Source organism: Ctenopharyngodon idella, chromosome 3, assembly GCF_019924925.1.
Source record: "Ctenopharyngodon idella isolate HZGC_01 chromosome 3, HZGC01, whole genome shotgun sequence".
In the NCBI taxonomy this organism is placed as follows: Eukaryota; Metazoa; Chordata; class Actinopteri; order Cypriniformes; family Xenocyprididae; genus Ctenopharyngodon; species Ctenopharyngodon idella.
In genome coordinates this window covers 11115557-11129607 of record NC_067222.1, presented here as the reverse complement: position 1 = coordinate 11129607, position 14051 = coordinate 11115557, and the positions used below count along the sequence as shown (strand labels likewise).

At 40.0% G+C, this 14051-nt stretch overlaps 1 protein-coding gene across 1 annotated transcript in view; it reads right to left on the bottom strand.

The window, feature by feature from the left end:
• The window catches only part of LOC127509832 (protein NLRC5-like), a 98593-nt gene that overhangs the window by 44878 nt on the left and 39664 nt on the right, over nucleotides 1-14051 (bottom strand). The gene's annotated exons all lie outside the window — the stretch shown is intronic.

The window sequence follows — 14051 nt, the reverse complement described above, 5'->3', positions numbered from 1 at the left end:
GTATTAGAGTATGATGACAGGGAGCTGATAAAAAGATAAAAGCTTGATCAAGGTATTCTTTTTGTAACTAACCTGGTAAGAAATTTAATAACTTCTCCCACTCTACAAATCAATGCTCTCACTGAAGAAATAAAAGTAATAGTTACATTTTTGTGGACTGGAAAAATGCAGCAGTGCACTGATGATGACTTATGCCCTTCAGTCCACAGTAAACACTATTGTGGCACTAACCACACCAAAGTGGCCAAAAGTTATGTGCAAAGTTTTTTTAATTACCTTAAAAGTCTGTTTAAACCATCAAAATACGAAGAAAATATTTTAATTAGGGATGCACCGATACCATTTTTTAAGGACCAAGTACAAGTACCGATACTTTTTTTCTAGTACTCGCCAATACTGATACCTATACATTTATTCATTTCTCTCTTTTTTTTTTTTTTTTTTTGGTGATGTTGCAGTTTTCCAAGCACAACACAGTGAGACGAATGCATGCAGGACAGCTTCTTTATTATTGTCACGAATGTGGCTCCCTCGGCCCTTCCTCCGGACCGCCGGAGGGAGCCATCACCGGAATACTGATCAGTTGTCATTCGGACTACGTTTCCCATGGGCCCTCATTCCTGGGACTGATTGCACACACACCTGCACTGCATCACACTCACACTATTTAAGACACACACACACACACACACACTTCGCGAAGTCTTGATTTGCCTTGGTGATCATTTCTGAGCGTTTTCCCGTGGACTGTTACCTGTTATCGATTGGATTGTTTATTCTCTGAGACCCTTTGCTGCCTGCCCTGATCTTTGCCTGTTTCCTGGACTCTGATTGTGTTGCTGCCTGCCCTGATCCTTGCCTGTACCCTGATTCTGTTTGTCTGCCGCCTGCCTCGACCATTGCCTGTCCCTGTTTATGCCTCTGTCTTTGCCCTGTCTGCATTGTAAGTCCTTTTAATAAAAGCTGCAAATGGATCCACATTCTGTCAACCAATCATTACAGAAGACTTCGCCGAACAGTGATCCAGCAGCCATCATGCAGATTTCATCTGCACTAACTGCCCAGGCCAACCAGATAGCGGTCCATCAACATCAACTCAACCGCTTGACTTCCCTTACCAAAGAGCTGGTGAAAACGCTCCAAGGCCTCCGATTCAGTCCTGTCGAAGCCGCTACGCCGCCGCCCGTTGCTCCCGCCAATTCAGGCTTCGCGGCCTCCCCTGCAGCCAATCCTCACCTAGCGCTCCCAGAAAAGTTTGACGGCACTCCCGCCAGATGTAAGGGGTTCCTTATCCAATGTTCCGTTCATCAACCAGCAACCGTCTCTGTATCCCACCGAATCCAGTCAGATATCGTTTGTGTGTTCCTTGCTCACTGGCAAAGCACTGGATTGGGCCACCGCAGTGTGAAGAGAAGACAGCCCCGTGTTCCCCACCTTTCAGGATTTCTTGCGAAACTTTAAAGAAGTCTTTGAACATCCCGAAGGAGGCAAGAGCGCTGGCGATCAGTTACTTTCTCTCAGCCAAAGTAAACAAACAGCAGCCGAGTACGCGCTGAACTTTCGTACTCTCGCCGCTCAAACGAACTGGGTTGAGGACACTTTAAATCTGCTGTTCCGAAGGGGTCTAACACTGAAACTGCAAGCTGAACTCGCATGCCAGGATGAGGGAAGCTCGCTCAACGCTTTCATTGAACTTGCCATTCACACTGACAATCTGCTACGTACCCGACGTCCTGTCCGGCTATCCGCCTCAGCCAGTCCCGCTCTGGAACCCATGCAACTCGGCTACACCCCACTACTTCCCGAAGAGAGAGAAAGGAGATGACAACAACCCTCACGTTTCCTGGAAAGATGGTCAGATTGTGCAATGAGAGGCTAACTGCCATAAAAGTTGCTTGAAACAAATCACTCCCCTGCCAGTTCACGCTGCGGCACTCCACGATTCTGACACTGGAAAACTTAACATACCTGATGTATATGCCGATCTGGCTGTGGCATTCAGTAAAAACAAATCCACCGAGCTACCTCCTCATCGTCCCGGTGACTGTGCCATCGACCTGCTGCCTGGAACCACACCTCCCAAGGGCCGGATCTTTCCCCTGTCACAACCTGAGTCAGCAGCAATGAAAGCCTACATCGAGGAGGAATTAGCTAAAGGTTTTATCCGCCCGTCCACATCACCAGCAGCATCAGGATTCTTCTTTGTCAAGAAAAAAGACGGCGGGTTAAGACCCTGTATCAATTACCGTGGACTAAATGATATCACGTCAAGTTCCGGTACCCCTTGCCTTTGGTTCCTCCAGCCCTTGAACAACTCAGACAAGCCGCATACTTTACCAAGTTAGACCTCCGCTGTGCGTACAATCTAATCCGCATCAGATAAGGGGACGAATGGAAGACAGCCTTTTCCAAAGCCACTGGTCACTACGAGACCCTCGTCATGCGGTTCGGGGTGTCCAACAGTCCCTCTGTCTTCCAGTCTTTCATTAACGACGTCTTCCGTGACATGCTCAATCGCTGGGTCATAGTCTACATAGATGACATCCTCATCTACTCCAACTCTTTCGAGGACCATGTTCAGCACGTACGGGCGCACCGTGCTGAACATGGTCCTCGAAAGAGTTGGAGTAGATGAGGATGTCAGAGACTGATACAACATAAACTATATGCAAAAGCTGAGAAATGTGAATTTCACCAAACCTCCACATCCTTTCTGGGTTACGTTATCAGCCGTTAGGGCGTGGCCATGGATGACAGTAAGGTGAGGGCGGTACTGGAATGGCCACAACCTCGCACATTGAAGGAGTCACAACGGTTCTTGGGGTTTGCCAACTTCTACAGGCGGTTCATTCAGAACTTCAGCGGTGTTGCAGCTCCATTGACGTCTATGACCAAGCGGCAGTCCTCACGTCTCACCTGGTCCTCTGAGGCAGTACAGGCTTTCCAAGAGCTAAAGGAGCGTTTCACCTCAGCACCCATTCTCCGTCATCCAGACCCCGAACTCCCTTTCATTGTAGAAGTGGATGCCTCCAGCACGAGCATAGGGGCCATCCTTTCTGGAATCCAGAGAACGCAGAGAACATAATCCCTGACACCTTACTGCTCGCCCCAGTTCAATGGGACATTATCACGGAGATCACACATGCCAACGAACAGACCGCTCCTCCCATTCCACAACGTCCCTGGTCTCATATTGCCATTGATTTCGTCACTGATCTCGCAGAATCCCAGGGCCACACCACCATTCTCACAGTCATCGACTGCTTCTCAAAAACGTGCAGACTCATACCACTAGCCAAGCTACCCACAGCATTCGAGACAGCCAAGCTTCTATGCAATTATGCGTTCCGTTTCAATGGACTACCCGAGGACATTGTGTCAGACAGGGGCCCACAGTTCACATCTCGAGTCTGGTCATCCTTCTTCAAGAACCTCAATATCAACGTCAGCCTCACTTCAGGGTACCATCCAGAATCCAATGGCCAAACAGAGCGCATGAACCAAGAATTAACCAGGTTTCTACGCACCTACTGCCAACACAACCAGACTGACTGGAGTCGTTATCTGCTCTGGGCGGAGTACGCCCAAAACTCCCTACAAAAACCTGCCACTGGTGTCACACCCTTTCAATGCGTCTTGGGCTTCCAACCTCCACTATATCCTTGGTCTGGGGAACCATCCAATCTACCGTCTGTTACTGAATGGATGCAAAGAAGCGAGGAAACCTGGGACCAAGCTCATCATCATTTGCAACGCGCCATAAGAAGGCAGGAGATGCAGGCCAATCGTCACCGACGTCCCAATCCCCAGTACACCGTGGGACAATGGGTGTGGCTGTCTACTAGAGACCTTCAGCTAAGACTTCCATGCAGAAAACTCAGTCCCAGGTTTGTAGGGCCCTTTCAAATTATCAAACAAATAACTCCAGTATCATTTCGGTTAGATTTGCCTGCTAATTATCGTGTTTCTCCCACTTTTCATGTTTCGACAACGCTGTTGAAACCCTCCGGGGGTCGAGAGGGGAGCCAGAGGGAGCCGAGGTCCACACCCCCCCACCCTTGATGATCGAAGGCGAGGAAGCTTATCAAGTACGAGAGCTGCTCGATTCCAGGCGCCGGGGTAGGAGACTACAGTACTTAATCGACTGGGAGGGGTACGGCCCGGAGGAGCGATCCTGGGTCAATGCGGATGATATCCTGGACCCTTCACTCACAGAGGAGTTTCATCGGACGCACCCGGAGAGACCGGCCCCTTGACCACGTGGTAGACCCCGGCGTCCGCTTCCTCACGTCTGGAGCCGCTCACAGGGGGGGGCTCTGTCACGAATGTGGCTCCCTCGGCCCTTCCTCTGGACCGCCGGAATACTGATCAGTTGTCATTCGGACTACGTTTCCCATGGGCCCTAATTCCTAGGACTGATTGCACACACACCTGCACTGCATCACACTCACACTATTTAAGACACACACACACACACACACACACACACACACACACACACACTCACACACTTCGCGAAGTCTTGATTTGCCTTGGTGATCATTTCTGAGCGTTTTCCCGTGGACTGTTACCTGTTATCGATTGGACTGTTTATTCCCTGAGACCCTTTGCTGCCTGCCCTGATCTTTGCCTGTTTCCTGCACTCTTATTGTGTTGCTGCCTGCCCTGATCCTTGCCTGTACCCTGATTCTGTTTGTCTGCCGCCTGCCTTGACCATTGCCTGTCCCTGTTTATGCCTCTGCCTTTACCCTGTCTGCATTGTTAGTCCTTTTAATAAAAGCTGCAAATGGATCCACATTCTGTCGACCCATCATTACAATTATTACTCTAATGAAAAAAGTAATAATTTTTATGTGCTTGTCACAAACTCAAAGAACAAAAATTTCACAGTGTCCAGTAACCTTCAAAAGGGCATTATTACCAATATATAATTGTTGTTATATATAAAAAGAAATTTACAAACAAATTACAAAAAATACAACAAATACTATAGAGATACAAATTAAATAAACTTGTTATTCAGATACATAGGTTTATTTACCATGTATACATTTATTTAACATATTTTGTTGTTTTATTAGCATTAATGACAAATATGGGCTACGGTCCCTTTAAGACCGAATCCATGGATACTGACACATATCCTGTTTTCACCCAAATATTTACGTCCACTTAAGCCATAGCCGACTGTACTTACGTGAGATACTCCACACCATGGGCGTTTCCTCCGAGGAGGGAAGGGAGGCAGAGCCTCCTCAAAAAATAGGATGAGAAAATAATCCATATTACATATAAAACACAAATATTACAAATTATGACATTATAAAGAGCGCAAGTCACTCGTATTTCTTAAAGAACACTGCCCAACAGCGACACCCGCAGGTAAAGTTACACAGGAGACATGCCTCCCTTTGCTCACATAGGAAACAATAGAAAATCATCAGACCCCTGGCGTGCGGTGGGTTTTGTGGGAGGTAATTGAGAATGAATGGGGGAAAGTCACGTGAGAGGAGGCAGTGTCTCCTTCGCGCTATGATTGGATGTAATTGGTTATGATTGGATATGATTGGTTTGTGCGATAAATCCCGCCTCTTGTTGACGTACGCGTTCTGCGCGTCAGTTTGACTGAACAAATGATGGCGTCAATGGGAAGACTAATTGAAAAGTAAGTAAACAGATCACCCAGTTAGATATCACTGCTTTATGTCACATCAAAATCAAACTTGAAATGGACTAAAAGCATGATGACTGCGTTTTTTTTTAGTGCAATCAGCTTGGTGCAAATACATCTTCGTGTCTGTGACAGACGGTGTTTACGGAGCACGACTGATGATCCAAAATAGCCTAAGTTGACTATTAAAAAGAAAAACATCAATACACAAATAAAATATATTGTTTAAATTATTATTGCCTTTAGTTATTATTTTGAAATGAATGTAGAAATGCTTAAAACACTAACTTGATGAGACTTGGTTTTGATAAATAGAACATTACATTGTTATTGTAAAATTACAAAATAGAATTGTCTTTGGTTTCTTTTTTGATGTAAAGTAATGTTCATTTAACAAGGAAGATGTGTCAACGTTAAGAGTAATGCATGAATTTACATTGATTCATAAATAAATAAAAAATGTCTCCTCATTGCAGAACACCACTGCACGCCACTGCTCCACACGATGGACATTTTGACAACTATGTGTGGATTTGACCATTCAGGCGCGAGGAGAACTTATCCCACGCTGTCTGAGAGAACTGGGATCGGGCAAGAGAGAGAGAGAGAGAGAGAGAGAGGGAGGGAGGGAGGGAGAGAGAGAGAGAGAGAGGGAGAGAGGGAGGGAGGGAGAGGGAGGGAGAGGGAGGGAGGGAGGGAGGGAGAGGGAGGGAGGGAGGGAGAGAGGGGGAGGGAGGGAGGGAGGGAGGGAGGGAGAGGGGGAGGGAGAGAGAGAGAGAGAGCTTCTGTTCTGTCATTCAGCGCGATTCCGCCTATTCCGCCTTCACCAATCGATAAGGAATTGTGATTGAAAGCACGCAGTTCGCAATGTGTGTTTTGTCATCATTAATTTTGAAGTATTTCCACACCTGATATTGTTTCTGCTGCTGCCGCCGGTGTCTCTGTGTCTCTTCCCTGGTATCGGTATCAGTGCATCCCTAATTTTAATTTTTATATTTTTTAAATATTTTAAAATATGAGGGAAAAATAAAACACTAAAGGTACTGAAGGTATTTATCTGACAAAATTATTTGGCAAAAAAAAAAAACTACAGGTTTTAGAAAAAAACGCTCACAGGGCGGAAAAAAGCACAAATTGACTTGCAACGTAATCAGTTATTAATATTTCATCGGTCCTGTCTTGTTTTTGCATGTGTTCATAATTTCTTTGAATGACAGCCTGGCCAAAAAATATGTTGCACAATTTGGCACGTTGTTATCACACACACACACACACACAAAAAATAAATAAATAAAAAAAAAATAAAACAATTGACTCCAAGCACAACTATGCAATATGCTTACAAAATCTTTAAGATATTTTTAATAATATTTGAATAAAGGGTGAATTTTTTTATTTTTTCTATAGGCTAAAAATCACTTTTGGCCACTACTGTTTGGCATTAAAAGCAAGCCACTTTTATGAGGATTGTGGGTTTCCCTGCAGTTGTTGAAGCTGTTAAGTCAGCCCTTAAGAATCAGTCTTAGACTTTACTGAATTGCTTTTAGCTTCTTTATAAAAGTCTCCTACTCTTAGAAAAGTCCTACTTTTTACTAAGTATTTTTTGATACTTAAGTCAAAACATAAGACTATTCTTAAGAGCATTTATGAGTTTTATACATACGAGCCCTGGTGGTTATTTACTTTAAAAGCTGCATGTAACCAGCAAGGTTTAAAGCATTTGTTTCAGCTCACTCGATGATTGACGAGCAAGGAGGTGGAGCGTCACTGCGGTCTGAGACCCTGTTTACACCTGGTATTAAGTTGCATTTTGGTGGATCGCATGACAAGTGGACAATGCTTGTTTTGAGCTTGTCCACATTTGACCACTTCCAGAGTTAGTCAAAAATGCATTTGACTGGATTATTTTGTGCTGTAGATGATCATATGTTTAAATGTCTTGGAACAGCAAAAGACCACCAACTCTCCACCTACTGATCTAATGAGTAAACATTACGGGAAGAGCACTATCCAAGTTTGGTTTGAAGATGAAAAATGTACTAAGCACAATGTTCTATAAACCTTACTGATGTTTATAGAACATTGTTTGTTTCATTGTGTGCATAAAACATGCCATTTCATAACAATGAATTTTTTTTTTTTTTAAATGGTAAAATGGTCCACGGGGATCCACAGGAAAAATAAAAATGTAATTTGTTTTTAAGCTATTTCACACAACAAATGTCTACATACAGACCACAAGACAAAATGACTAAATGTACACAAAAGGCACAGTTCAAAAGTTGATTCTTAGCGTCATTATTTAATGATTAAACGCTTCTTGAACATCAATGAATGTTTGTATCTTTTGTAATAGTGTAATAGTTTGTAATCCAAGTCCCTTGGATCTCAATATCATAGAGTCACTGCTGGAAACTGTTAGTGAAGGATCTTTCTGAAAAACAGTTGGCATCTTAACATAGGCGGAGCGTGTGAAAGGCTGGGGATGGCTTAGCCTTCCCCTGGAAATGGCTCAAAAATTAGAGGGGGCTTGGCCAAAAATGCATCTGCACATTTAAACTAAATCTAGTAATAAAGTGAAAATTAAAATTAAATGAAAAGTGTTGGTTGCGACATTTAATATAGATCTGCTGATGCTGCGTTATACTTTTTATGCGTTTTACAGCGTTGCGCACTATACCCAATCACACACAATTTTGTTGAGCTTACAATTGCAATGGCCAATCAGAGGCGTTCAGATAGTCATCGTTGAAACGCCAGAGTTTTGTTCAGTGTGTGAGCTGAACTCGGAATTCTAACTGAATTCTGCACTCTCGCGAATGCTCTCAGTCTCATCATAAACAGATGAACATAAACAGATTTGGTGATTGTGCTCTTGAGAGCGTCGAAACTAATATAGACAGGTTTTCTATTTACAACATATTTTTGAGCAGTGTAGCCAATCACAAACTTACTTGATGTTTTCTTGAACGCATGAGTTTTTGTCCAGTGCTGAGATCTGCACACTCAAATCCTCTCGTTATAATTTAACTTTTAACAAAAAAATTTAGTTGTTATGTAGGCCAAATAAGATATTCATTGTTCAGTCAGCTTAATCGATTAGCAGAACTTTGTGAGATTGCTATGAATTAAGATGAGTGACAGCTTAGTGGTTATAAAGGGAGCGCTTTTATGCTCTTTCTAGGCTTTATAGTATGGAAGCTCATTTTCACCACTTAATAAAAAAATAAAAAGAGTAATTGCGACTTTATCTCAGAATTCTGACTTTTTTTCTGACAATTGCGAGTTATAAAATTAGAATTGCCAGATATAAACTCGCAATTGTGTGATATAGGCCTAGTCACAATTCTGAGATATAAACTCGCAATATAGTAACAATTCTGACTTTTCTCGCAATTCTGACTTTTTTTATATCTCAGAATTGTGACTTTATAACTCGCAATTGTGAGAGAAAAAAAGTCAGAATTGCAAGATAAAAAGTTACAATGCTGAGATAAAAAGTTGCAATTACTGTTTTTAATTTTTTATTTAGTAGTGGAAACTTTCCACCACTAAACGGGCTTCCATAATATAGGCCTAATTCATTCAGAATTTGAAGATCACATTTTTTTGCATTTATGTTGGGATGTGCATAGGTTGCTGATAGGTGACACGTAACTATTTCATGATATAGACTCTATGTGTTTTCATGGAGGAATCACATCTACCTTTACCCTAGAGTTGGTTCACTCTCCGCCTATGCAACTTAAACAGTCATCTTATTCATCTAGGTAAAAACACAATCAAGCGTTTCTTTTAAATAAATGTGCTGCACAATCTGCCTCTCCTTAGAACTGGCCCTAAAAACGTATAAATGCAAATTTAAATATTGTTTGTATAAAGCACAAGACAGATATAACACAAAACACACAGAAATACAAGATCAGATTTAAGATTAGCAACATATGAATGACTTCATTATGGTTGAGTTTAGTCCCAATATCATATCCCACCCGAGCACTGACCCAGCCCTTCTTCCTTGTGTATTCAACCTGTAAAAACACAAAATTACATTTCATGTTTACATTATTGCTGTATTATTACATTTGTACGTCTTAACGTCTTCCACCTGTATGCATTAGCTATTATTTTTAAATAGTAATACTTAAGAGCTATAGGATAAACTTTACATTTGTTAAGACAGTTATTTGAAGATGTTTAAATTTACTATCAAACAAATTTGAATAGCAAACAAGCAAACAATTCAAACAAGTTATGAATTCATAACAGCTGTAGGTTTTGAATAATTTGTATTAATTAACTGTGTTTGGCAAAATCTCCCTAAAAATCCCTGATCTGACACAGCTTATATTAAAGATATAAAAATATATAAATCTCATATAGACATTGAGTTTCTTTCTCTTTTTTCTTATTTTAATAATGTAAACTTTAGATCGTTATACAGACATCACACATTCATTTTTCTTCATAGATGCAGTATTATATTGAGGCTCTTCAGAGGATCCTCACCTGATAATGATGGTCTCATTCATTTCACAGGTTTCTAAGATTAAAACCAGGATGCAAACCAGCCACCAACACATTTTAGCAAGCTTTTGCTGTCTAGTCTGTAAGAAGGAATCAGAAGACAAAATAATTAATGTTGAGTTTCACATATTTCAAAATAGTATATTTCAATTACTTCAAATACATATTTTTATTTTATATTACATGAAATTATTTGGAGGAGACATTTCTGAATGTTTTAAAACAGAATTCATTTAAATTAAGAATTGTTCATATTTTTGTTATAATAACAGAAAGATAAGGAGGAGCAAATTTTATTCTCAATTAAAACAAAAACCTTTCAGTAAAGCTTTTCACTGGTCAAAGCTGTTAACTATCACACTTAATGTATCAGAGGAAAATTGAGCTTTCAAAGAAAGAGGAATTTACTCACCTCAGTTTACAGTTTGAGTCTTTTAGTGCTTTACTGAGTTGCTCCTTTGACTCTCCTATTTTATTGTTACTCAGATCAAGCTCTATTAAACACTGCAGTACTTTGGTTTTTGTCAGAGACAGAGTTAAAGAAGACACATCTGTAATGCCACATTCATTTAGACTGGAAAGAAACAAGCAAAAAAGAAAAAATTAGTTCATCTTACAAACAAATTTAAAGTGAAGAATTTTCCACAAATATAATATGAAGTTGGGCTCTTTGTAAGATATTGAACTCATGTCTCTTGACTTTAACCATTTTGATTCTTGTATGTGAAGAATGTTCCTCACCTCAGTCTCTCCAGTTTACAGTGTGAATCTTCCAGTAAATCACATAAGTGCTTCACTCCTGTGTTTTTTAGTTCATTTCCACTGAGGTCCAGCTCTCTCATGTGTGATGGGTTTGATTTCAGAGCTGAAGTCAGAATGAGACACTGTTTCTCTGTAATACTGCATCCACACAGACTGAAGACAGAAAGAGGAACAAAGATTCAGGTTCAAGTTCAAATACATCATTAGTAAATGCCATACAGTACAATATTTTTGGTCTACATTTTTAATGAATGTAGATTAACTATAAAATCAACTGCAAAAGTATCAATTTTAACATGAGAATATCAAAATAATCTTTGTTAATTTTTTTTTTAAAAAAATGTTCAGAATACTGTACAATCATGCAATTGCAAATTAAATTGCTGTACATAATATTACTAACTCAAGTATTTCCAGTTTGCATCGCATCAGTAGATGATAGAGGTTTTCCACTCCAGAGTCTCCTAGTTTATTCCCGCTCAGCTCCAGCTCTCTCAGGTGTGACGCGTTTGATTTCAGAGCTGAAGTCAGAGCCGAACAACCTTCATCTGTCATTTCACAGACTCTTAAGCTACATTGGGAGAAAAGAGATGAACAAACTCTTCATTTTGTTTTATTCAAACACCAGAACACTTTCTTGTATGTGAATGTTACTGACCTCAATCTCTCCAGTTTAGAGAGTGCACCCTTCAGTATGTCACATAAGTGCTTCACTCCTGTGTTTTTAATTTCGTTTCCACTGAGGTCCAGTTCTCTCAGGTGTGATGGGTTTGATTTCAGAGCTGAAGTCAGGATGAGACACTGTTCCTCTGTAATACTGCATCCACACAGACTGAAGACACAAAAGGGAAAATGTGTTAGATTTACAATGACCACTATATTGAAGTGCTTCAGCATGTACAGTAATTACTTCCATAGTCTGTTTTAACCCTGTCGCAATTAAACTGTACGCTGTAAATTAGTATGTGACCAATAGGGAAATGCAACAAGGTGCAGTGCTATAAACGCTATTATTTAGCCCCCACTATCTTTAAATAAATAACTACACAGTAAACTATCACACTGTAACTGTTGTACAGTATAATGATACTAACTGTAGTTTTTCCAGCTTGCATTGTGGGTTCATCAGTAGATCACTGAGGTTTTTCACTCCAGAGTCTCCTAGTTTATTCCCACTGAGGTTCAGCTCTCTCAGGTGTGACGGGTTTGATTTCAGAGCTGAAGTCAGGATGAGACACTGTTCCTCTGTAATACTGCATCCACACAGACTGAAGACACAAAAGGGAAAATGTGTTAGATTTACAATGACCACTATATTGAAGTGCTTCAGCATGTACAGTAATTACTTCCATAGTCTGTTTTAACCCTGTCGCAATTAAACTGTACGCTGTAAATTAGTATGTGACCAATAGGGAAATGCAACAAGGTGCAGTGCTATAAACGCTATTATTTAGCCCCCACTATCTTTAAATAAATAACTACACAGTAAACTATCACACTGTAACTGTTGTACAGTATAATGATACTAACTGTAGTTTTTCCAGCTTGCATTGTGGGTTCATCAGTAGATCACTGAGGTTTTTCACTCCAGAGTCTCCTAGTTTATTCCCACTGAGGTTCAGCTCTCTCAGGTGTGATGGGTTTGATTTCAGAGCTGAAGTCAGGATGAAACACTGATTCTCTGTAATACTGCATTTAAACAGCCTGAAAAAAGCAAGACAAAAAAATGATGACATAATCAAGGGCGTGTGTGTGTGTGTGTGTGTGTGTGTGTGTGTGTGTGTGTGTGTGTGTGTGTGCAGCTTCATGAAAGCAAACATACTATACGTATGTGTTGTACATCATTTACGTTGATTCTTTGAAATCCCTTTCTAATTACTTTCTTTCTATATATATATATATACACTTATTTTATGTAATTTAATATTTTTTCTAATATAAAAATAATATAGAAATCTTATATTGTGAATCTTGTGATGTCTTCACAAGTAAGTTTTCTCCCTATACAGAAAATGAAATCACAGAATTAATAATGTAAATTAATATTGTCTTGCTTTGCTAGTTGTTTAAAGCTTTATGTCACTTCTTTTCACAGATCTGTGGAAGCTTGTTTAATTTTAATACATCACATTATTCTGGTTCTGACAAATGGCAATTTTTCCCAAATGAGGAAAAAATATTAACTAAGCAACACAACACTAAAATAATGTAACGATTTAAACTGAAATACTCACGTCAGTGTGTTGAATTGACAGTGTTTGTCTTTCAGTAGGGCAGCGAGATACTCTACATTTGTTTTTCCTAGTTTATGTTGACTCAGATTCAGCTCATTCAGGAATAATGGGTTTTTACCCACAACTCTGTTCACATACTGACAGGCTTTCTCTGCATCAGCACTCAAAAACCTGGGAAGGGAATATATACAAGGGAAGCATAATAATAATAATATATAAAAGGGAAGCTTAAAATTCCCAGAAGTCTGTTTTTAAAACCCTGACATCACTTTAATACAACAGAATATTGTATTAATGATCAAAAATATCTATAAATATATTATTTCATCATGCCTCACCTCAATGCTTTCAGTGAATTGTATTGACTCTGTAGTAAATCATCAAGCTCCTTTACTTACTTTTTATGACCTCATTCCACTAAATTTTTCAAATCATTGCAAGGTGTTTTAAGTACACTTACCTCAGTGTTTCCAGAGAACACTTTCGATTCTGTTGTAAATCACTGAACTCCTTCACTCCTGATTGTCCAGGATCATTTCCTGTGAGATCCAGCTCCCTCAGGTGTGAAGGGTTTGATCTCAGAGCTGAAGCCAGAGCTTTATAACCTTCTTCTGTGATACTGCAGTTTGAAAGTCTGTAAAACAAAAATAAGTTGTTTATTCTTTGTTTGGACAAAAATTAGAAATGCATTCTGACAACGTATCTGGAACAACATAAACTAAACAACATTTGCATAATTTATTCAGTTACATAATTTACTGCGATATTTAAAATAAGTGAAGTAAAAACAAGAGATGAAAACAGTTAAACTGAAATTTAAGTCACAGTAATTTTTATTTTCAGTTACACTGACAGAA